At 43.0% G+C, this 25,999-nt stretch overlaps 1 long non-coding RNA gene across 1 annotated transcript in view; it reads right to left on the reverse strand.

Annotated features, from left to right (window-relative positions):
* Nucleotides 1–3,250: 3,250 nt before the first annotated feature.
* Nucleotides 3,251–25,999, reverse strand: part of LOC134929051 (uncharacterized) — a 116,828-nt gene continuing 94,079 nt past the window's right edge. Inside the window, exons 3-4 of the long non-coding RNA XR_010178238.1 lie at nucleotides 7,894–7,974; nucleotides 3,251–3,332 (exon numbers count right to left, since the gene is read on the reverse strand). This is a non-coding gene — a long non-coding RNA (uncharacterized LOC134929051). The remainder of the gene's footprint in view (nucleotides 3,333–7,893; nucleotides 7,975–25,999) is intronic.

Here is a 25,999-nt window from a genome sequence, read left to right on the forward strand (position 1 = left end):
CCGCTGGTGGTAAAGACTGCAATGTGGCATAACGTGTACTAAGGGAGAGAGAAATGAAAAAGATGATTGGCAGCTTTCATTTTGATTGATTTGTTGATTAAGTAATATTTTAGTTTATGTGGATAGGGCTTTTTCAGTATTGTATTACGTGGATCTGGCTTGTATGTAGAATTGATGTGGATTTCCCTATATATTATTTATAGATTCTGGTTTTCTGTGTGTGTGAATTTACAATAATTTCCTCTCCTATATTTCTGTAATTGCATCTTTTCATATACTATGTAGCCCTGCTTAAAACCTCATATACTGTATATATGTATAGTAGTGACTAATATGATTTATATTGTGTTTATATAGTGTGTTGTATTAATACATAATGGAGAGGTTTGTGAGCCATAGATAGTGGGGCACATGTGGGGCTGGAGGATTTTATAGGCAGGCTAATGCTACACGGTGTAAGGTGTGCTGAGACGTCCCCGAGGGCAGAGGAGGGAGACCAGATCCACGTGCAGAGAGCGGGAGGTGAGAGTAGAGCACGAGGGGCTAAAAAGGATAATGGTCCTGGCCAGGGGGTTGATGGCGCAGTTGGAGCAGAAGTGGAACTGGAGAGGCGGCGAGTAGCGGTGGATGTGGCACTGCAGAGGGAGAGGTGGCACTGAATTGAAGGAGAAACAGCCTCGGGTGTAGACAGTGGCAGCGGAGGTGGCTAATAAGCAGCAAAGTGGAGGATAGGAGCGGCGTGCTTACCGGAGAGTGCACCAGGTCATTCAGGAGGTACCATTGGCAGCATCGCAGTAGCGAGCAGGGAGCCGAGCCAGACCTCAGAGATATCCCCAGTCAGCGCCCAGTGAGATGCAGGCCCCAACATCAGTGTACTAAGGAGGAGGGACTGTTGCAGTAGATTAGGAGGAGCTGGGGGAGTGCTGGAGCTGAGCAACATGTTTAAGGGATGGCACTAGCCCTGGCCAGCTGATCCTTGGTTAAGTAAGGTGGGACAAGCATTAACCCCTTAGGAGTAATAAGATAAGGGTGCATAGTAGCTGTACTCCATTTCGAGTAGAGGAGGTGAAGGGAGATGTTTGACTCATTAACTGTACATATGTTGAGTTATTACCACAATTGGAGTGTGTGATGTTACAAAAGGACTTTGAAAGCCGCGAGTCCCTAAGCTCAGTGCCAGTTTAGAACTGTTATGCTTCAAGCACGGTGCCTATAAGGAGTATCAGACAGGGACCAGTGGACTCTGATGAAAGACTGTTTAATCCAGAGACACATATTTAATCACAATGTGAGCACTCTTAATAAGGGAGGTCAGCATTGAATAAAGAAAACTATATTAAAATAGACTAGGAGTAAGACTAAGAATGCCAAATTGATTTCTCACAAATATTTAAAATGCCTGCTCTAATATATATTGCAGACGCCAGGCGCATCTTATTACCATATACGATAAAAGTGCGCTGTACATCGTAAAACACTACATCCCATAAGAGAATACAATACACCCACACATTATCTGAGTTCCAAAGCTCATTGATGTATATATTTGTTATTAAAAAGGATATGAATTCAATATATTACAAAGTACAGTATACTTATAGTTACATGGTTACACTCACACAGTAAGCAGTTAAAACATAGTTACATACAGTTACATATAGTTACAGTTAAATGCCAGCGATACAATACCATATCTTTCTCATATAAATTTGTCCCTCCATTTGACTCTCTCTCTCTCTGTAAAATCATACTGAGACTTTATCTTCCTCTGAGACCAAACAGGAACTAAGCTCCTTTGTGTTATCTAGTTTCTGGGGGAGGGATTCACAATGAGTCACCAGTTCCTTTGTATATGATGATCAGGTTCAGCCTTGGGGACGTCCAAAGGGGCTGGCCTGAGCTTCCTGTCCACTGTCCTGTTTGGAATTTCTATTGTTCTAATAAAAGTGATTTTAGCTTTTATACATTTAATCATAATTCCGTGTTGCAATGTCCTACAACTTAATAACAAGTATCAAATGAATCCACACATTAATCTGGTCGTTTCAATAGTAAACATGACCGGTCTATCTTGTTTCGTTCAAATAATACACATACATGACACCACTCCATCATATACAATTCTAAACCATCATGATGTCTGGTGCTTGATATTATTATAATTATGTACTGTATGAAATAAGTGTCGAATCCATCTCTGTGGCATGTCCATGTAAATGTGCATGTTACCATATATTGATGTGCTCGCTGCGCGTATTTGCAAGTATAGCGACTTATATGTGTGTAGTTTGTATGTTCTCTTTATGTAATTTTTTTTTTTTTACTTTGACAACCCTAATTCAGGTAGGGACATATCCCACTCTTTACTAACAGTTGGCTTGATATGTGATCATAGCACTTTCCTCCAGTAAGAGTAGATGAGTGGTCATACATGCCTCCCAGTTGAGACTGTTGTACAATGGAGCCCATGCTGAGGTTGTAGTGGATAGTGAGTTAGGAATACCCACACCATGGCTTCAATACCAAAAAGGAATTAGTTCCATTGTCCACTAATGAGACTATCAGAGAGGCTACAGCGCCGTTAGTGCAGGATTTGGCCACCAATCAATGCTAACGCTATCGACAAAACAGGAGGTGACCGAACACTACCTCAGTCCTATATAATCCGGAGGTAATTCAGTGAGTGACAGGTTACAATGGCAGGATATGATGTTGTGAGGCTGATACAGTGGATGTTCATTTGGGAATTAGGCTACAATTTACAAGTTATATAGCCGCATATCAGTAAAACACAAAGGCCCCAACAGTGTACTAACCATAACAGAGTAGCCGGGTCAGTCTAATGTACTATATTGTACCATAACAATTTTTTGTATTGCATGCCAATCTATTTGTATAGGGCTGGCTATGGGATTAGTGGGGAAGGTATCTATATGCTACTATGTATGTGAAGGGGATGCGGTCAAGATGCCACCGGCCGGAATCCTGGCGGTCAAAATACTGACGCCGGAATCCCGACCGCCACAATCTCGACATATTCTCCCTCCGTGGGTGTCCACGACACCCATAGAGGGAGAATTTAATAGTGTGCCCGCAAGGGGCTGCGTTCCGCTCGCCACCCCTGTCGGGATTGTGTGGTCGGGATTCCGGCATCGGTATTTCGACCGCCGGGATTCCGGCCGGCGGCATTTAGTACTGATCCCATGTGAAGGTTTACTGACATCGCCTATTAGTCACAAGAGTTGTTGCAGTTTACACTATTATTGTTGGTGTCTGAATAAATGCATTATACTTACCATTGAATGATTAATCTGGAGAGGAATCCAAGGAACCTAGAAGGAAGAAGATAAACACGTGGTTACAAGGTATTGGAAAAAGCAAGCATTAACAGTACATACTGTACAGCCCATACCCTCACCAGTAGTGGCTTATCCAAATAGGCCAGGTTTAGACCAGATAGATGGGTGAAGGCACTAGTTGTGTATAAGTAACTACCCTGTGGATAACCATCTTAACGCAGAGCGCGGGGGTTACAAAGTGGAGGCACTGCTGAGATTTGAACATAGCTCTGATAAGTCACAGGTGGTGGTCCCTTACAATCTCTGTAATATCTAAGGACAATGGAGATATTAACGGGAGAAAGTATTTATTTGTGGTGCCAAAGTAAAGCGATGGATCCCAAGAGATGTATGGGAATAGGAGGGGATTTTACAGTCTTCTTAGATGAGGAAATACTTGGCAAGATCAGGACATTATATGGGGTAATCAGGCCTAGAATAGCAGATAAATGGAGGGGAGAAGTGGGGAAGCTGGTTGCTGTGTTGATAGAGATGGAGAGAGAGACAGATTCTAACTTAATCCCACCGATGGTGATGGCGAATGAAGAAATTGGAAGGAAATGGCGTATTCTATGGCCTGATAGAAGAGAGGAGGAAGTTACGGGTGCTCATGTCTCGGAATCCCCTTCAAATATCTCAAATACGGGAAATAGAGATTTCACTATATCTGGAGGACAATTTGAATCAATAGAGGACAGAGTTGTGTCCCAACTAGAACAATGGCATCATGAGGAAAGCTGTCGGAGGCTAAGGATTGTTTTGGGTATTGTGCCTGTACCTAGCATGAGGAAACATACGAAGCATAGAAGGAGGCTGCTGTACAACAGACCGAATAGTGGCAGTGTCCGGACCAAATAAAATGCCAGTCTAAGGGGGCTGGTTATGGGGATAGTGCAAGTGGCTAGGAGGAGCAATCCAAATGCTACGCTGGAGACATACCTGGATGCTCTAAACTACGCGTATGGTACTCTCGAAGATGTTGGAGACCTAAAATCCAGATTACACCATATGTTTCAAGAGCCTGGGGAAAAGTTGAACTCGTACGTGATAAGAGTAGATAAGTTACTCTATAAAATTGTCGATAAAGGAAGAATAAGTAGGGGGAGGTAGATAAGAGCCTTATGAAACAACTTATATGTAGAGCTTTGACAACAGATTTGGTGGTGCAAAAACTGAGATGCTCGGGGGCAAGAGAACCCCCTCCAACCTTCAACGAACTACTAAAAGAGGTGAAGCAGGAGGCGGTGCTCATAGAAATGAGGGAGCGGACAATTAAAAAGGTTAAGGTGGTGCAGTCAACAGCAGAGACCAACTTGCTGGAAGATAAATTTTTAAATTAATGGAGGAACAAAACAAAAATATAGATAGATTTATAGCTACACAGAGTACCTCTTTGCAGAACGCTACACCTGATGAGGGTGTGAGGGGTGCAGGAAGAAGAAGCAACTTCACGGCTAGGGGGTGCTTTAGGTGTTGGTGGATCGGTCATAGGGTTTTTGGATGCAACTTTAACCATAATGTATCTCGGACAGAGAACACCAGTGCCGGTAGAGAAGATACCAGTCAGGGAAATGGACGGGGGGGACTTGTGGACCCCACACAGGCCTCCCAGAAGTCGGATGCTGCGCAATGGGGAGCACTTGGTGGAATGGGGCCTCACCTGAAGGGCTGATAGGAAATGCTCCAATAATGACAGCCCGGATATATGGGCACTACTGTAGGATCCTGAGTGATAGTGGCTCCCAGGTCTCAATAATATTTTAAAACTGGTACAGACAAAATATCTCTGATGTCCCAATTCAAACATTGTCAGGCTTAGTGATATGGGGCCTTAGTGTTAAAAGATACCCTTACTTGAGATATGTTGAAGCAATGATGGAATTTTGCCAGGATGAAGGAGAAGAGAGTGAAAGCCTACAAGTGCCCTTGATTGCGTTAGTATGTCCAGAGGTCCCTCAGGAGAGGGACAAGCCCTTTGTAATTATTGGGACTAATACTAGGATATAGGTGGTCACTCCGAGTTGTTCGCTCGCAAGCTGCTTTTAGCAGCTTTGCACACGCTAAGCCGCCGCCTACTGGGAGTGAATCTTAGCTTAGCAAAATTGCGAACGAAAGATTAGCAGAATTGCGAATAGACACTTCTTAGCAGTTTCTGAGTAGCTACAGACTTACTCGGCATCTGCGATCAGTTCAGTCAGTGTCGTTCCTGGTTTGACGTCACAAACACACCCAGCGTTCGCCCAGACACTCCTCCGTTTCTCCAGCCACTCCCGCGTTTTTCCCAGAAACGGAAGCGTTTTTTCACACACACCCATAAAACGGCCAGTTTCCGCCCAGAAACAGCCACTTCCTGTCAATCACATTACGATCACCAGAACAAAGAAAAAACCTCGTAATGCCGTGAGTAAAATACCTAACTGCATAGCAAATTTACTTGGCGCAGTCGCACTGCGGACATTGCGCATGCACATTAGCGACTAATCGCTCCGTTGCGAGAAAAAAATAACGAGCGAACAACTCGGAATGACCCCCATAGCCCCTATTAAGGAAATGGCTAAAATGGAATGATGGACAAGCCAATTTATCATCCTATTCTTATGGTACTAGTGTATTTGGACGATATAATTATCTTTGGAGCTACATTGGAAGAGCATAATTGTCGCCTTATAAAAGTTTTGGAGAGATTAATTGAAGGTGGGTTAAAGCTGTCATTAGATAAATGTCACTTATGTCAGCTAAGTGTTAAGTATCTGGGACATATTGTAAGTACAGTAAGGATGGAGAAGCCACAGACTTTGAGAAGGTGAGGGCTGTGGAGAACTGGCCACGGCCTACTAAGTTAAGAGAGCTATGATCGTTCCTTGGATTTTGTGGCTATTATCGCAGGTTCATCCCAAATTATTCAGCTCTTGCTAAACCATTAACCAATCTAACAAAGGGATACCCGTCCACCAATGAAAGGAAAAAAACAAGAATGCAAATCACAGGAAAGCTCTATAAGACCAATGAATCATTCGGAGAAAGATGGATGGATGAATGTGATAAAGCATTTATGGATTTGAAGGAAAGTCTGATGATGGCCCTGGTCCTGGCTTATGCGGACCCTACACTGCCATACATACAACACATTGATGCCTCCATAGAGGGCCTTGGAGGTGTGCTATACCAGAAATACCAGAATGAGCTCAAGCCAGTATGTTTCACTAGTAGGGGAGTGTTGAACTGAAAGCGTCGATATCCTACACACAAACTAGCATTCCTGACTCTGAAGTGGTGCATTGTGGATACATTTCACGATTATCTATATGGAGCCAGATTTGAAGTTCACACTGACAATAACTGACTCATGTATGTGCACACCACTGCGAAATTAGATATAGCTGGGTATCGATGCTTGGCGGCATTCGCCCTATATGACTTCTCTTTAAAGTGCCGACCAGGAGTGAACAACATTGTTGCGGATTCTCTTTCCAGGATTCCTGGACAGGTAGCGGATGGGAAGGAAAGTGAAGAGTGGATTGAGGTACCCGCCAGAGAGATTCGAGGTATGTGTTGCCTCCTGCAGATGACTGGCACTTTGAAGGGTGCACAAATTAGTGCACTAGAAGCCCCTTCTGTAGCCATACCCATGTCTTGCTGGATCTGCTCAATTGAGTTGGAAGGATTACCTAAGCTGAGAGAATGTCAAATAAATCAGGACCAACTCTGGGATCCAAGTATTAGACAAGCGATGCCTGGGGTGGGGTGGGGTGGGGGGTAAAGGTGAAGGATGATGCCATTGGACCCAAGATGGAGGAGGAAGCTAGACTTTTTAGGAAGAAGAGGAAAAATCTGGTCATGATAAGAGGAGTATTACACTGATACACTAAGCGGAGTGATGGGTGGGAGAGGTACCATCTGGTACTTTCCAAGAAACACAGTTTAACCATAATGCAATCCTTTCACGACAAGCATGGACACCTGGGGTTCGATAAGACCCTGAAACTTGTGAATGACCGGGCTTACTGGCCAGGAATGATGAGAGAAGTTAAAAAGTACTGCAATAGTTGTGGGAATTGTGTAGTGAGGAAACCCTTGCCGGGAAGAGTGGTAACTTTTAAGAGTAACGGTCCTATGGACCTAGAGTCCATGGATTTACTAACATTGCAAATGGAATTAGGGCCAAAGTGTAACATATTGATGGTAACTGACCACTTCACCCATATGCTCTGGTGTATATAACTCGTAACCAGAAGGCAGTCACAGCGGCAAGCACCCTTTGGGACAAGTTCTTTGTCCATTACAGGCTTCCAAATAGGCTGCACTCGGATCAGGGTAGGGACTTTGAGAGCAGATTGATCAAAAAGTTATGTAAGAGCTGTGGGATTGCAAAATCAAGAACCACACCCTACCATCCTCAGGGTGACCGCAGCCGGAGCATTTCAATAGGACATTGCCAAATATATTGGGAACTTTAAGCCCTTTAAGTAAGACCCATTGCAATAGGCACATTACTCAATTGGTGCATGCATACAATTGCACCCGAAGTGAAGCCACAGGGTATTCACCATATTACCTAATGTTTGGGAGGTAGGCCAAACTCCCAATAGACGTGAACATGGGTGTCTCTTCGGGTGAAAGTTCTTATTCATCTCACCTAAAATATAAACCAGAAAATATACAAAATAGAAAGCGCTGGCAAGCTGCATAAATGTATAAAAAAATCTTTATTAATCCACTTTAGAATATACCAGTAAATAAAAGTATTATAAATCACACCTTTCCCTCCCAAATACACAATTTTACATACATATATATTTTTTTCCTGTCTGCGGAGACCCTTTTTAGATTTTATATTTATTTAGTCTCTGCAAGCTGGAAAGGAGGAAATGCATTTGTTACAAATCTGCAACAGAGTTACCTATTGCAAAACAAACATGCACATTTATAAAGGATACTTTTACACTCAGCTATGTGGAAAGTATACTATTTGTATCCACAGTTCTTTCAAAGATTAACTTTCACTGAAAGAAATTGAGAAAGTTTATTTTCTATCCATGGTGCTGTAATGCTCTTAGTTAATTAGCAATTGTCTGTTCAAGTAATGACTGGTTAAAGCAAAGTTTTTCCCAGTGCTTAATCAATCTGTTAATGAGATGCTGAATTTCATGGCTATAAGGTGAACAATGCTAGTTTTAAAATGTCTTTTATGTGTATTTAAAACTTAGCCATGGTATTATTGTTAAAAACAAATTACCATGTTCATCCTCCGTAGGTTTTGGGATAACTGGTCTGCTTCTTCGCGGCCCTGGTAGCTAATTCCTTTTTAAATAAGCCATATCCGGAGATCCAAATCCAGTTTCACAATGTGAAGGAGGTAAGGTGCGTGTGTAAAATCCCAGGTATCAGTTAAAATGCATTTCTCTGCCTTTCAATTATCTCGGCGGCTTCCTCAGACAGTGTATCAGATAAAATGCATTTCTCCGCCTTTCAAGTATCTTAGCAGCTATCAGATAAAACGCATTTCTCTGCCTTTCAAGTATCTCGGTGGCTTTAAGTAAGGCCCATTGGAAGAGGCACATTACTCAGTTCCTAGGCAGGCTACGCTGTGTATCACCGAATTCCATAAGAGGCACACCGCTAACAACCTCTTGCGTGCATTATATCTGGGCGAATTCCAGCATGTCCCATGTTTTGCACATACAATTAATTTGGTGGTGCAGAATTTTTTGAGAAATGACTGGGGCGTGCAGGAGATGCTGTCAGTGGCCCGAAAAATTGCGGGCCACTTTTGACATTCAGCCACTGCATGTCACTCCTGGATGGGCCATGTATTTGTGCCTCACACTTGTGTCGCTTAGCTTAACCATCCAGTGACCTTGGTGCATCTCTTTTTCTTCTTTGCATCATGTGCTGTTTGGAGACTAGTTTTTTAAGTGCCATCCTGTCTGACACTGCAGTGCCACTCCTGGATGGGCCATGTGTTTGTGCCTCACACTTGTGTCGCTTAGCTTAGTCATACAGTAACCTCGGTGCACCTTTTTTTCTACTTTGCATCATGTGCTGTTTGGGGACTAGTTTTTTTAAGTGCCATCCTGTTTGACACTGCAGTGCCACTCCTAGATGGGTCAGGTGTTTGTGCCGCACATTTGTGTCGATTAGCTTATTCATCCAGCTACCTCATTACACCTATTTTTCTTCTTTGCTTCATGTGCTGTTTGAGGCCTATTTTTTAAATCTGCCATCCTGTCTGCCACTGCAGTGCCACTCCTAGATGGGCCAGGTATTTGTGCCGCCCACTTGGGTTGCTTAGCTGAGTCATCCAGTGACCTCAGTGCAACCTTTTGGCCTAAAAACAATATTGTGAGGTGTGAGGTGTTCAGAAGAGACTGGAAATGAGTGGAAATGAATGTTATTGAGGTTAATAATACCGTAGGATCAATATTACCCCCAAATTCTGTGATTTTAGCTGTTTTTGTATTTTTTCCCCAAAATTATCCAGATCCAAAAACAAAACCCGTAAGGGTGGTTTTGGCAAAACCAATCCATATCCAAAACATGAGCGAGGCTCCAGATCCAAAAGCAAAACACAAAACATGAAAAGTGCCCACCGCACATCTCTAAATAAGATAGGACTGTCCTGAGAAATACTTTTCTAAGTAAGACCAAAAATGATGACAAAACCATCATAACCCGAGGACCATTGTTTTGCAGCGTATTAAGCAAGCTGATAGATGTACATACAGTAACCGCTTCGGCATGCACATTTTTTGAGAATTAGCTTTTTCTAATGGGAGAAATATATGTACTTTTCATTAAAAAATAAGGATATGGGTTTGGAGACTCCAATATAAATATAACCATTAACCAAAGAAAGGGAAAGGGTAAATGGAGCAATATAACAGAGCAAAACATAATGGATAATGGCAACAACATTTTTACAGTGGCAACCACATTTTTATAAATAAAAAAGGATTATTTTTTTTTTATACATTTAGATATTGTTCATTTCAATACAATCATTTAATCCATTAGGTAATAAGGTGCCAAGGAAAAAGATCCAAAACGCTTTGCATTTACATAAAAGTTTGTATCTGTCTCCCCCCTTGCAGTCATTTTTGTATGTTCGCCTTGTATGTTTAGACAATTAACGTTGCTTTTATGTTTGATGTTAACATGTCGAGCTAAACTATGACGACTTGCTCCTCTGTGTGTATTATTTTGTGTTCTAGGAATCTAGTGTCTAGCATGTGGGTGGTACGGCCCACATACTGTACCCTACAAACACATGTTATTACATAGATCACATATGTAGTTTGGCAATTGATAGTATCCTGTATATCAAAAATTGTTCCAAGAGAATAAAGATTTGATTTTTTGTTTTATCAACTATAAAACTGCACATAGTACAGCCTATTTTGTTACATTTAAAGTTGCCTTTACCTTGTGAGTATTTATAAAGCCAAGTTTCTTTATTAAAACAGTTTGCAACATCAGATTTTAAGTGCTAAATAACTTTGTAAATGGGATGATTTTTTAAAAGTGATACAAGGTTTTTCAGCTAATTGAATTGAAAGTATCTTGTTAGTTTTAAGGGGGTGTGGTGTGTAGGGTCGACTAGACTTAGGTCGACAGTGTCTAGGTCAACCACTATTGGTCGACAGTAAGTAGGTTGACATGGTTTCTAGGTCGACAAGGACTCTAGCTCATGTACTAGGTCGACATGAGTTTTTTCACTTTTTTTGGTGTCGCTTTCTCCATACAGTGACCGGGAACCCAAATTAGTGCACCATGTCCCCTCGCATGGCTCACTTCGCTCGCCATGCTTCGGGCAAGGTGCCTCGCTGTGCCCGGCACAGGTTGCCATTCCCAATTGTAGTCCACGTGGATCGTAAAGTATGAAAAAGTTAAAACAATTTTAAAAAATGTGAAAAACTCATGTTGACCTTTTGTCATGTCGACCTAAAACATGTTGACCTAGAGTCCCTGTTGACTTAGAAACCATGTCGACCTATTTACTGTCGACCAATAGTGGTTGACCTAGACAGTGTCAACCTACAGTACCAGTCAAAAGTTTGGACACACCTTCTCATTCAATGGTTTTTATTTATTTTAATTATTTTCTACATTGTAGATTAATATTGAAGACATCAAAACTATGAAAGAACACATATAGAATTATGTTGTAAACAAAAAAGTGTTAAACAAATCAAAATATGTTTTATATTTTTGATTTCTCAAAGTATCCCCTTTTGCTTTCATGACAGGTTTGTCACTCTTGGCATTCTCTCAATAATCTTAATGAGGTAGTCTCCTGGAATGGTTTTGAATTTACAGGTGTGCTTTGTCAAGAGTCAATCTGTGGAATTACTTGCCTTCTTAATGTGTTTGAGACCATCAGTTGTATTGTGCAGAGGTAGGGTTAGTACACAGTGGACACCCCTATTTGACTACTGTTGTAATCCATATTATGGCAAGAACCACTCAACTCAGCAAAGACAAACGACAGTCCATCATTACTTTAAGACATGAAGGTCAGTCAATACAGAAAATTTCTAGAACTTTGACTGTATCCTCAAGTGTAGTTGCAAAAACCATCAAACACTATTATGAAACTGGCTCTCATGAGGACTGCCCCAGGAAAGGAAGACCAAGAGTAACCTCTGCTGCAGAGGATAAGTTCATTAGAGTTACCAGCCTCAGAAACCGCTACTTAACAGCACCTCAGATTAGAGCCCACATAAATTCTTCACAGAGTTCAAGTAGCAGACAAATCTCAACATCAACTGTTCAGAGGAGACTGCGTGAATCAGGCCTTGAGAGAATGCCAAGAGTGTACAAAGCTGTCATCAAAGCAAAATCTGAGGAATCTAAAATATAAAACTTATTTTGATTTGTTTAACACTTTTTTGTTTACAACATAATTCCATGTGTTCTTTCATAGTTTTGATGTCTTCAGTATTAATCTACAATGTAGAAAATAGATAAAATAAATAAAAGTCATTGAATGAGAAGGTGTGTCCAAACTTTTTACTGGTACTGTAAGTGTGGTCGACCTAGAGACCGGATACCGTTTTAAGGATAGGGTAATTCTTTTGAATAATGGACTTAAATTCTTTTGAAAATGCATTGTATTTGGTTATGAATCGGGGTTGACACTCTGTATTAAGATTGGATTCTTCTGTTTTCTGCTTGGGTAACAGAAGTAGTCCTCTGTCACAGTTGATATCTTCCTCAAATGCCTGATTTAAAATGCTGTTGGGATATTTTTGTTCACTGAGTTACGGGCAACACAGGGACAAATACATTGTTACAGTATCCATCTACACCAAAAAAACGTTTGGAACTGTGTTCCTGCCACCTCTAGGCATTTTGCAACAAATATGTACCCTCTGGAGCTCCACATGAACTATCTATGAATTAGATGTGGACGTGTAATTTTGCTCCCAGCATGTGGAAATCATGTTCATAGTGTGGTGTTGAAAATCAGTGTTATTAATTGTCTTTTATATTTTTTATAGTTTACAACAAATAAATTGTTTTTGATATATGTATACTTATATATGAGCACTCCCTTGTGATACTGTATCTTGTCTTTATTTGATCTTATTTAAATCAGAGTATTGCAGAGTAGTTTTATGGAAGCTGCATTGTAATAATAGAGGTGACCAGCTTGATAGAAAATCTTTATACATATTTTTCCTAGAGCGCCTAATTTAATAATTATATTATTCTAATTGTTAATTGTATTTTCTGTAGTGTATTACACAATATATATTAGCTAATATATCCACAAATACAATAGAGAGAAAACGGGAAGGGAGGATAATGCAAAGTCCAACAAAACAGAACAGTGTATTAAATATAAATGGGTAAAGATGAAATGTGGCTTAAAATTCCAATTCAGTAGTTTTGTTTAGGCCTTCTGGATGCAATCTCATTTAACAAGGTTTTGCCTTTGTGTTCTTGCATTATTAACAGTTTACTAGCTTGGCTATTATGAACATTTTGGGGTATATTAACTGAAGTGCAGGTTTATAGAAGTGGAGATGTTGCCCATAGCAACCAATCATTTTGTAGCTATTATCTTGTAGAAGGTGTTAGATAAATGATACAAAGAATTTGATTGGTTGCTATGAGCAGCAAGTCCACTTTTATAATCCTGCATTTTAGTAAATCTACCCCTACATATCTGTATCATTTAGTTAATAATAATTGTGGTTGATTTAAGAGAAACCTATGAAACAAACTTCAGTGGTGGAAACATTTTGGAATTAACAGTGATCATCCTATATAATAGAAAGCTCATACTGCTCTTCACCTTTATGGGGAATTCAAGTGTTTTGCGCGCCAGCGGCCACAAGATGTTGCCTGAAGGAGCAAATCAATTGTTGCTCCATTTGGGCACTCAAAGTCGCCGGAGCTGACATTACTGTTATGTAGTTCCGTGCAGTGGCGTAAATTTGTTGCAGTCCCCCGGAAGCATGTTAAATATTGGTGCCCCCCTTACATACACACACACACACACACACACACACACACACACACACACACACACACACAAACGCACAGGCATGCGCACAGGTGGTGCCAGGTGTGCACAGGCACTCCATAATGTCTGGCACCCCCCGCACGTCACGTATGCGATGATCAGCGCCCACCTGCTGCACTGCCAGTGCTGCTCATTGCAGTTTGTTACTGTGCCCTTCCCTTTGCCCGCTGTCACTGTTTACACTTTAATGTAATCCCAGCAGCCGCACAGGTGAGACTGATGTTAAGCTCCGCCTCGTGATGTGACCTGTTGATGTCACACCGCGCGGCACCCTCCCTCCTCTCTCACCCACGCTGAACTCCCGCCAGGACACTGCTGCCAACAGCCACGCCAGTGCCCCCAGGCCAGCCCAGGCAGCATTCCTCTAAGGAGGACTTGGAGCCGCCACACAGCGTGCTGAGCGACCCTGAGACAGTTCAGCACTCAACAGATGGGGTGAGACAGACTCTGTTAGTGTGTCCCTGAGACAACTCACTGAGCCTGCGGCTGCTCCTGCTACATGTATGTACTGTAGTACAGATATTAGTTAGTTACCCAACCCTCAAAAAATGATATCTGTGGGTGCAGTGTGCACTCTTGAGGGAAAATAAATAAATAAAAAGAAAAGGAGGGGTACCCTTCTTTTCTTTTTCTTTTTTTTACATATGTTTACTAGCTGAGCCAAGCATTCAGTAGTTTCCTGAGTGCATCTATAGTCTAAAGGTGCACTCAGGAAACTACTAAATGCTTGGCTCAGCTAGTATTTATATGTAACCGTTATTTCTTTTTTCATGAATGCACCCACAAATCTCATTTTTTTTTAGATCTCATACTTTTCTTTTTTATAACTTACTGTATTTGGCCAGGCCTATATTGTTTAGATTGCAATGAGTGCCAATATACAGTGCTAGACATGCCCAATAGGTGTTTTTAGTCATGCCCAATAGGCAGTGCTAGACACGCCCCTCCAATCGTGCACCCCTTAATAAAATGTGTTGCACACGCCTACACACACACACACACACACACACACACACACACACACACACACACACACACACGCACACACACACACCATATGTAGCTGTAGCAGCATGCTCAGGTGCCTTTCCCAATAGTAATATAGATAAGCAAGCAAAGTGGATGGCACTCCAAGTCAGTCATCCCAATAAAATAGACCAGCATACTTTTATAGCAAACCTACAGTACTCCCTCATCCACCAGCAGGACCCAAAGGAGATGCTTTGGCACAGTGGTGTGCCAATATATATATATAAAAACCACATAAACGCATTTCACTTAAAAACACACAAACGCCTCTTTCACTTAAAAACACACATGCCTCACACACACACACACACACACACACACACACACGCCTCTTTCACTTAAACACCACTTAAACACACACAAATGCCTCTTTCACTTAAACACACACAAACGCCTCTCTTTTTTTAAACAACATTTTATTATGCAGATCACAAAAATATACATCATACCAATAGCAAAAACAGTTGAACATCGAAATTTAGGTAGAAACTGCTGCATCTGCAACAAACATGCAATAACATACTATAAATGTGACCCAATTTTGCAATAAAGAGAGAGAACAATGGGGGTAATTCCAAGTTGATCGCAGCAGGAAATTTTTTAGCAGTTGGGCAAAACCATGTGCACTGCAGGGGAGGCAGATATAACATGTGCAGAGAGAGTTAGATTTGGGTGGGTTATTTTGTTTCTGTGCAGGGTAAATACTGGCTGCTTTATTTTTACACTGCAATTTAGATTGCAGATTGAACACACCACACCCAAATCTAACTCTCTCTGCACATGTTATATCTGCCTCCCCTGCAGTGCACATGGTTTTGCCCAACTGCTAAAAAATTTCCTGCTGCGATCAACTTGGAATTACCCCCAATGTGTGGCTTCTCAAAGACACTAACATAAAGAGATGAAAGAGAATCAAAGTGGAGAATGGATAGAAAAGAAGAGTCGTAGGAAAGAAAAAGAAGTAGAGCAAATGGGGAGGACCGCAGGTAGAGGTTACAGCACTGAAACCAGGTAAGTAAATTAGCTACGAAATGGGGATGGGGCATTCTGGGTGGTCAGCCAAGGGCCCTAGACCTTATCAAATAATTTAGAGGAATGGTTAATTATACTGGTCATATACTCCATTTTATGAACATACCAAATCCGTGACAGAATTGACTGCATGGGTGATGGAATAGGCTTTTTTTCCAATCTATAGCTATCTGACATGTCATGGCAGCGGAGATATGCCGCAGTAGCTTATTTTGGTGTTTGGAGAGGATGGGAAGATTAAGAGGAAGAAGAAAAAATCTAGGGTCAGAAGGGATGGGCACCCCGAATAGGTGCGAGAGGAGGGTGATGACCTCTTGCCATATTGCACAGATCCGAGGACAGGTCCACCATATATGTAAGCAGGTGCTTTCTTCTGAGCAACCTCTCCAACACCTATCCGAGGTGTCCGGAAACATGGCCTTCAACCTGGAGGGTACATAGTACCATCGGTATAAAAGCTTATAGGTATTTTCTTTAAATTTGACGCAGATGGAACTAGAAGCAGCATTATCCCATATGGCTGACTATTCCTCAGAATCTAAGTTGGTTCCCAAATCCCTTCCCATGCCAACTCATGGGAATCCCGTGTAGGGGACTCATCTTCAATTAACAATGTATATATCTTAGAGATAAGTCCTCTGGTTGAAGATCGCCCCCAGCACAGAGATTCAAAGGAAGACAAAGGCCTTCTTGTCAATATGGAATTAGTCTTGGAATGAAAGTGACGTATTTGTAAAAAACTGAAAAATTCCCTAGCAGGGATTGCTGCTTGTTTCTGAATATCCAAAAATTGAGGGAAGATGTTATCAACAGTAATATCATTTAAATACAGAATGTTCCCTACCTTCCAGAGTTTGAAAGATGACTTACACATGCCAGGGGGGAAGTCAGGATTATGAAATAATGGAATAAGGGGAGATGAGCCCACAGACAGTTTAAACCGCCTGTTAGTAAAATCCCAGATGGCTAAGGAGCGAGAAACTATAGGATGGGAGGACACAGTCTGAGGACGGCGAGTCCTGGGGAGCCACAACAGGGAGTAGAGCGTTGATAAACCCAGCTCCTCAGCCTCAATGTTAACCCAGACCTTCCCAGCATAAGAAGCGCACCACTGCACACATTGCGACAGCTGCGCCGCGTAATAGTATTTCCGAAAATCGGGAATACCCAGCCCGCCACCCTGGGTGGGACGCTGAAGCAATTTCAATTTAATGCAGGGACGTTTTTGAGCCCATATATATTGGGAGGATTGGAATTGCAAAAATGGAAAGACCTAAGGAGGAATATAGATTGGTAAAGTTTGGAATAAGTATAATAGCCGGGGAAGTACGTTCATCTTTAAGGAGTTTATCCTACCTATCCAAGATAAGTGAAGGTCTGATTTAATTTGGTCCAAAATACGAGGATAGTTGGCCTGAAATAATTGATGATGTCGGTGTGTTAAATAAATGCCCAGGTATTTAATTTTCTGTTTATGCCATGTAAAGGGGAATGAAACTTCCAGAGCATGTTTAGATGAGGCAGGGACATAAAAATCTAGGACTTCAGTTTTATTGGTGTTGATTTTATAACCTGAGTATTGGGAGTATAACTCTATCTCGGAGAGGAGAGGCTGTAAAGTTCGGGTGGGGTCAGAAAGGGAGATCAGAACATCGTCCGCATATAATGCTATTTTGTGTTCTGAGTGACCTGTTGACACACCCGATATATGAGTATTACAACGAATCCATGCCGCCAGGGGTTCCATAACTAGGGCAAATATCAAGGGCAAAAGAGGGCAACCTTGTGTGGTGCCATTGGTGATTCTGAAGTCGGTGGAGGTAACAGTGTTAACAGATACCCTTGCCGTCGGGGAGTGATAGAGAGCTGAAACTCCATCATAGAATTTACCAGAGAATCCCATTTTGCGGAGGACTTCAAAAATAAAGGGCCACGATATGCAATCGAATGCTTTTTCAGCGTCTAGGGCTAGGATAAGAGAAGGGAGCTTCTGCCTATGAATGGAGTTGATAAGGTCTATGGCTCTCCTGGTGTTGTCGGAGGCCTGGCGTCCCGGGATGAAACCAACTTGGTCAGGATGAATTAAACCGGGAAGGATCAAAGCCAGGCAAGAGGCTAAAATTTTGGCATATATTTTCAGGTCCACATTTAATAACGAGATAGGTCTATAGTTGAGTAGGGTCTCTATCGGGTTTTGGAATTACCACTATGTCAGCCAAAGTCGTGGCAGGGGCGAAAGACGCACCATCAAGAATGTCATTAAAAAGAGAAGTAAGGTGCGGTGCTAACTCCTTCGAAAATACTTTATAATATTAATCCATCAGGGCCCGGGGCGGCAAAGGACCTCATTGATTTTATAACAGCTGTAGTCTCCTCCACCGAGATAGACTCATTGAGAGCTAATAACTGGGATTCAGATACACATGGCAAGGAAGTGGAGGCTAGGTATGAACGCACCTCCCCAAGCCTAGTGGAGGACACCAGGGAATGGTCAGGGAAATTATAAAGGGAGCTATAAAAAGATCTAAATTCCTCAACCATCTCCTCTGGATCGTAAGTGAGGGAGTTAAGTTTATGAGAATAAAGTTTGTCCACCATGCCCTTAGCTTGATTCCGTCTGAGCTTGTTTGCCAACATCAAATCAATTTTATCGGTTTTGTCATAAAAGCATTAGCGGAGCTTCTGTAAAACAAGTGCGGCGCAGTGAGACAAAAGTGTATTTAACTGCCCTTTTAAACAGTCACTTAGAGACAGCAGGGAGATGCTGGGAGATGACTTGTGTTGGGTAGTCAGTACAGAAATTTGTGACTCGAGAGACAAAATATCCTGTGTAACTTTTTTCCTAATCGCAGAGGTTTTGGCCATGATGAAACCCCTAATAGTCGCCTTATGGGCCTCCCAGAGTATACTTGGGGAAATTTCAGGAGATATATTTTCATCAAAGTATTGAGACACTGCTACTTTTATATCATGCAACGCCGAGGGGTGTTGCAGAAGAGAATCATCCAAACGCCATTTACGAGTTCTACGAGGGGATTTGTAAACATCGAGGAAGATATATGTCCCTGCATGATCAGTCCAGGTAAAAGGCGTAATACCCGCATCTGCAATTAGCGAGGAAACAGAGCAGGATATATGAATCATGTCGATCCTTGAGTAATGTTGGTGCAGGGCCGAATAACGGGTGTAGTACCTAGTCTGTGGATATTTGAGGCGCAAGGAGTCACAAAGTCCATAGTGCTTAAGAGAGGCAATAAGAGTACGGGAGGCACGAGGGGTACATGTATGGGTGAAAGGGGTGGGGGGGGGGGATTAGATCTATCCAGCTGAGGGTCAATAATTGTATTGAAATCCCCACCTAAAATTATATGTCCCTGCGCCACCCTGTCTATGTGACGGAACAGAGAATCAAAGAATTGGAGTTGGTCGTGATTGGGAGCATATACCAAATGAGTGTGAATATTTCAGAACGAAGCGTACCCAGTACCATTAAGTAGCATCCCTCCGGATCCACTACAGTTTTAGTGTGGACAAACGGAATGGTGTGGTGAATCAATATAGCAACACCACGTTTCTTGCAATCAGCAGATGCAAAGAAGGTCTGAGAAAACTGCTTACCCTGAAGCTGGGAATGGGATCCAGTAAAGTGCGTCTCCTGAAGGAACACAATGTCAGCCTTCTCCCTCCTGCAGGTGCCCAGGACAACCGTGCATTTCTTAGGGCTATTGAGCCGTTCACATTTACAGATAACAATTTAAGGGACATAAGGAAATATAGAAAAGGACAATATATTCATGAGCTGAATTAACTCTGGATAATAAGCAACGTACCGGGTGGTCTAACCCAAGAAAAGGAAATAGAAGCAGGGAAATGAAGAGAAAAGAGAGGAAAAGTACAAAGAGTGCCCATGAGGGCAAAAAAACCCTTGAGAAGTGGGACCCAACTAGGGACCGCCAATGAAACATATAGCATAAAAAACAGTACAATCAACAAAGGGAGCATGGGGGTAGCAAAGGAACTAAATAACATGGTAAGGGCTGCCTGGGCCCTAAAAAAACAAAAACAAAAAAACACTGTGGCGTTAGCTAAAATATTTGAACCATGTCCCAGAAAGTGGGACAATATACCTGTGAGAAATGTATATAGTAAAAGGGGGGTGGGGGATGAGGAGGAGAACAAGAGGGGTAAGAAAGAGGGGGGAGAGGGAAGAAGAAAAAAAAGGGGGGGTTAAGAGGGAGGTGGAAGGGGAGGAGATATAAGAAGGAAAAGGGGTAAAGAACAGAGGGAAGTAAGTATAAACATAGTGCAACCTATGTGTAACCAATTACCAGAAAGAATCAGAGCAATAACCAAATATTACAATTAATATTTATGCATCTCTGAAACAAAAAACAAAAAACAAAAAAACCAATAGAGAGGACGGAGCCTCTTAAAACCCGTGGAGATCAGAAGGAGGTGAGAAATCCCATGTACGGAGTAGATGTGGTTGACCAATGCGCAGCCCAGTAGGATCAGGTGTGGTCCCCATCTGCAACCCGGCAACGTGGAACCTTGGACCAATCAGGTGAAGGAGGTTTGGAGCGCTGCAGGTCTGAAGAAGAGGCAGCAGGGGCAGCAATGGAAGTAGGGGCAGGGAGGAGATCAAATTTTTCCAGAAGCTCCTGACCTTGAGTAAGGGTTTTGACAATGTGGACAGAGTTGTTCAAAAATATTTGGAGCATAAAGGGGAAACCCCATCTATATCGAATTTGATGATTGAGCAGGACCCTAGTAACTGGTTGAAGGTCCTTGCGTTTTTGTATAGTTGAAGGGGCTAAATCTTGGAACATTTGTAGTGGCATGTCTTGAAAAGTGATCACGGGAGAATCTCTTATTGACGACATAATCTTTTCTTTAGAGCGGAAGTAGTGGAGGCGGACTATCACATCCCTGGGTGGTTTAGAGGGGGACGGTTTGGGTCGAAGCTCCCGGTGTGCTCTATTGCATAAGCAGTCCTCATTAGTGAGATCTGGCACAAGATGTTGAAATAGGTCCTTCAGAAACGAGGGCAATGAGGAGCTTTGAACCGATTCCGAAATATGACGAATTCTTAGATTATTTAGATTGGAGCGATTCTCGTGATCCTCTTGCTTTTCCTTGAGTGTTTCAATTTCGTCGTGGAGTCTAGAAAGCTCTTTGTCCAAACAGTGTTGAGAGCGACAGAGATCATCAGTTTTGGTTTCCAGATCATCCGTTCTGGAGCCAAGATATGCTATTTCAGAGTTAAAGTCAGATATCACTTTAGATAGTTCTTGTTTAAAAGCAGATTGCACTCCTTCCAAAAGGCCTGTCATTACCGCTTGAATTTGGGGGTTAATGCCCTCATTGGTTGCACTAGGGGAGGAGGGGGATGCAGGTTGCGACATCTGGCAGCCTTTGGATTTATTCCCGAAGAAGTTAACGGAGGGTTGTTGAGATTTCTTATTCCTCTGAGACATATTTGGTACATAAACGAAGGCTAGAACAGCAATGGATACACGGTTGCAGAACAAAGAAACACAGGAGACTACGAATAGGGACCAGGCAGAATGTGTGACTTTGTCAGGCCAACGTTATTAGAGCTGGTGCCGCAGAGGGTCCAGTGGCAGCCGCCTCAAATAAGTGAAACAGTGGGTGTTAGATCTGAAGCAAAATTCTTTGTGAGTGTGGTACGATACAATTTCAGGTAATGGCCATAAGGTAGCGCTCCTATACAGTAAAGGAGAAAGGCTCTATATCATCAGCGTTGTGCACCGGAGGTAATAAAGCACAAATTAAAGGGAGAGGACTGGGAAGTATCAGTGGAATGACTTATAGAACCAGCCTCCATCCACTGAGGCCAACAATGTACCAGAAAGGATTATCCTAGGGTATGGGCAGTGTGGCTACACACCACTGCAGCACCCAGTCCACAGTGAAGAAAAAATAATAATTATATATATATATATATATATATATATATATATATTTTAAAGCACTTCAGGGAACAATCATAGTGCCCCAGTAAAAGTAAAGAGGGCAGCCAGGCTGGCAATGAACAGCAAATACCAAGTACTGGGGGCAGAGTGAGCAGAAACAGTGATGCAGAAGCCCCTCACTGCCCAGCGCTACATGGCTAGGTCACAGGCAGAGAGCAAAGTGTGAAGTCTTGAGCTCCCGATGGAGCAGGGAGCTGCGCCGTCAGCGTGGAACCCAGCGCTAGGAGAGGAGCGGGGAGCAGACCTGGCTGGCTATTCTGTAGCGCGGCCGAGCGATCAGCCGCACGGACGGAGGCCTCGGGGACTGGCACTTCCGGCCGCTGGAAGCAGGAGCCGCAGCTGGAGACACTCACCTGGGGCAGCACGCAGGAGGGGATTCGGGCTCACTGGGCAAACCCCCAGCTCACAGGACGGGTTCCCGGCCAGACCACACCAGGGAACCAAGGCTGAGGTGGTTCTCGGAGGTCCGTGCGTCGTGGAGCGCCACACCGGGCTTCTTACAAAATTGACCCCCAGGCTTCAGACGGGGATAGAGGCCGCAACCTGCAAGTGCCTACAGCAGAACCCCCCTGCTCCGCAGACTCCAGTCCCCGATCCTGGCAGGTAAGTGGGGCTGTGGACAGCACTGAAAGGTCAGGAGGTTGGAGTTAGGGACCCACAAGACGCTTTAATAGGGGCAAAAACCTGGAGCTCAGATAAGGCACATCTGGTCCAGTCATCTAGCAGGCCACGCCCCCCCAAAAATGCCTCTTTCACTTAAAAACACACAAAAACCTCTTTCACCTAAAAACGCACAAACGCTTTTCACTAAAAAAACACACAAGCCTCCTTCACTTAAAAACACACATGCCTCTCACATACATGCCTCACACACAAACACACACACAAGCCTCTTTCACTTCAAAACACACACACACATGCCTCACACACACACACACACACACACACACACACACACACACACACATGCCTCTTTCACTTAAACACACACACACACCTCTTTTACACACACACACACACACACACACACACACGCATCTTTCACTTAAACACACACACACGCCTCCACTCAAATACACACAAATGCCCCTTTCACTTAAAAACACACAAAGGCCTCTTTCACTTAAAAACACACACTCTTCACACACACACACACACACACACACACACACACACACACACACACACACGTCTCTTTCACTTAAATGCCACACAAATGACTTTCACTTAAACACACACACACATGCCTCTCACACACACATGCCTCTTTAATTTAAACACACACATGCCTCTCACACATGCATCTTTCACTCACACACACCTCCTTCACTTAAAAACACACAAATGCCTCACTTATACACACACTCACACACACATACACACACACACACACACACACACACACACACCTCTTTCACTTAAACACACACACGCACATGCCTCTCACTTACACACACATGCCTCTCACTTACACACACATGCCTCTTTCACTTAAACACCCACACACCTCACCAAACATGCACACACAAAACAGTTCTGCCAACAATTATTACAGAACCCCCAGCACCACCCCTCCAACTACACCCCCAACCCCACACAGTGCAGCTTGAGGCAAGTGCTGCCACTGCCTACCTGTTGCTATCAGCCCAACGAAGGAACACAGAGCTTCACTCAGCCAGATCAACTGGAAGGGCCTGGGAGGAGCTGCGCACTGGAGCTCCCCCTAGCTGCAGCCAGTGTAAGCTCTGTATATACGTGGAGGCAGCTTCCTTGTTACTGACACAGCTCCTCCGCAGCGAACAATCGATGGGCAGTGGGAGACAATGGAGATGTGCGCCCTTGAGATCAGGAGCCCTGCGGCAGCCGACTCCACTGCCTCCCACAGTGCCGCCACTGGTTCCGTCATTTAGATCTCCCCTATATGGGAATAATTTTTACCACAACATTTTTATTAGGGTTCGCACCTTGTTGCTCTACTAAGCTCTCCTGCTGTTTTTAAAGAAAATATACTGTATGTCATATCCAGCGATGGAAAAATGCACACAAACCTTTCTGTTGTTAACATTTTTCTACACACGTCACAGGTAGAGATGTGCACCGGACATTTTTCGGATTTTGTGTTTTGGTTTTGGATTCAGTTCCACGGTCGTGTTTTGGATTCAGACGGATTTTGGCAAAACCTCCCTTAAGAATTTTTGTCGGATTCGGGTGCATTTTGGATTTGGGTGTTTAAAAAAAAAAAAAAAAACTTCAAAAACAGCTTAAATCATAGAATTTGGGGGTAATTTTGATCCTATAGTATTATTAACCTTAATAACCATAATTTCCACTCATTTCCAGTCTATTCTGAACACCTCACACCTCACAATATTGTTTTTAGGCTAAAAGATTGCACCAAGGTCACTGGATGATTAAGCTAAGCGACCCAAGTGGTCAGCACAAACACCTGGCCCATCTAGGAGTGGCACTGCAGTGTCAGACAGGAGGGCCGATATAAAAAAAAAAGCCCCCTAACAGCACATGATGCAAAGATGAAAAAAAGGTGCACCGAGGTTGCTGTAGGCCTAAGCTAAGCGACACAACCACATGGCCCATCTAGTAGTCTCACGCAGTGGCTGAATGTCAAGAGTGGGCCGCAATTGTTCGGTCCACTGACAGCATCTCCAGCACGCTCCAGTCACTTAAAAAAAATATGCAATTGGTGGACTTATACGGCAGTACCCCAGGACTAATACAGCAGTACCCCTGGACTCATACGGCAGTGTCACACAGGATGGCACTTTTCATAAACTAGGCCCCAAACAGCACCTCATGCAAAGATGTCGAAGAGGTGCAATGAGGTAGCTGTATGACTAAGCCAAGCGACACAAACAATTCCAGCTGGAATTATATGTCCAAATCACTGGAATTATTTGGCAAGGTCACTGTAATTAATAATTATAAATTACTGATAGTAATTGGTAAAATCACTGTAATGCTAATTCAAAATCACAGGAATTTATTGGCAAAATCTCGCTATCGCCTGCCTAGTGAAGTGAAATCTAGATGGGATTTGGTACCGGGGACACAATAACTTCATCAACTGTCTAAATCCCACTGCACTAATGGCGGATACTGGGCGCACGTCTAACAGCGCACTGATTATACTGAGCACTGATTATACTGAGCACTGATTTTACTGCACTGATTATACTGAGCACTGATTATACTGATCACTGATTATACTGATCACTGATTGCACTGAGCACTGATTAACTGAGCACTGACTATACTGATCACTGATAATACTGAGCACTGATGATACTACGGAGAACTGACACTTAGCAGCACGATGCAGCACAAGACACTGTACTAGTATTAGTGAGCAGCACAAAAGCCCTCTGGAATTGTCACCCCCCAGATACCACTGTGACTGGAATGATGATGACCTATGCACAGTGACAGGACACTACCACAGCACCCTACAGCAGCAAGATGCAGCACAAGACACTGGACTATTAATAATGTACTGTAGTATACTGAGCACCACACAATGCAGCACAAGACAATGAGCAGTGATACTGAGCACTGATGAGGATACTAGAACTGACACTGGGCAGCGAGAACAGCACTGGACTATTGTACTGTAGTATACTGGTCACCACAATCTAGCACAGATAATGAGCACTGATGAGGATACTAGAACTGACACTGGGCAGCGAGAAAAGCACTGGACTATTGTACTGTGATATACTGGTTACCACAATGCAGCAGCAAGACAATGAGCACTGATGAGGATACTAGAACTGACACTGGGCAGTGAGAACAACATTGGACTATTGTACTGTAATATACTGGTCACCACAATGCAGCAGCAAGACAATGAGCACTGATGAGGATACTAGAACTGACACTGGGCAGCGAGAACAGCACTGGACTATTGTACTGTAATATACTGGTCATCACAATGCAGCAGCAAGACAATGAGCACTGAGGGGATACTAGAACTGACACTGGGCAGCAAGAACAGCACTGGACTATTGTACTGTAGTATACTGGTCACCACAATGCAGCACAGATAATGAGCACTGATG

This window comes from Pseudophryne corroboree, chromosome 5 (assembly GCF_028390025.1).
Source record: "Pseudophryne corroboree isolate aPseCor3 chromosome 5, aPseCor3.hap2, whole genome shotgun sequence".
Classification (NCBI taxonomy): Eukaryota; Metazoa; Chordata; class Amphibia; order Anura; family Myobatrachidae; genus Pseudophryne; species Pseudophryne corroboree.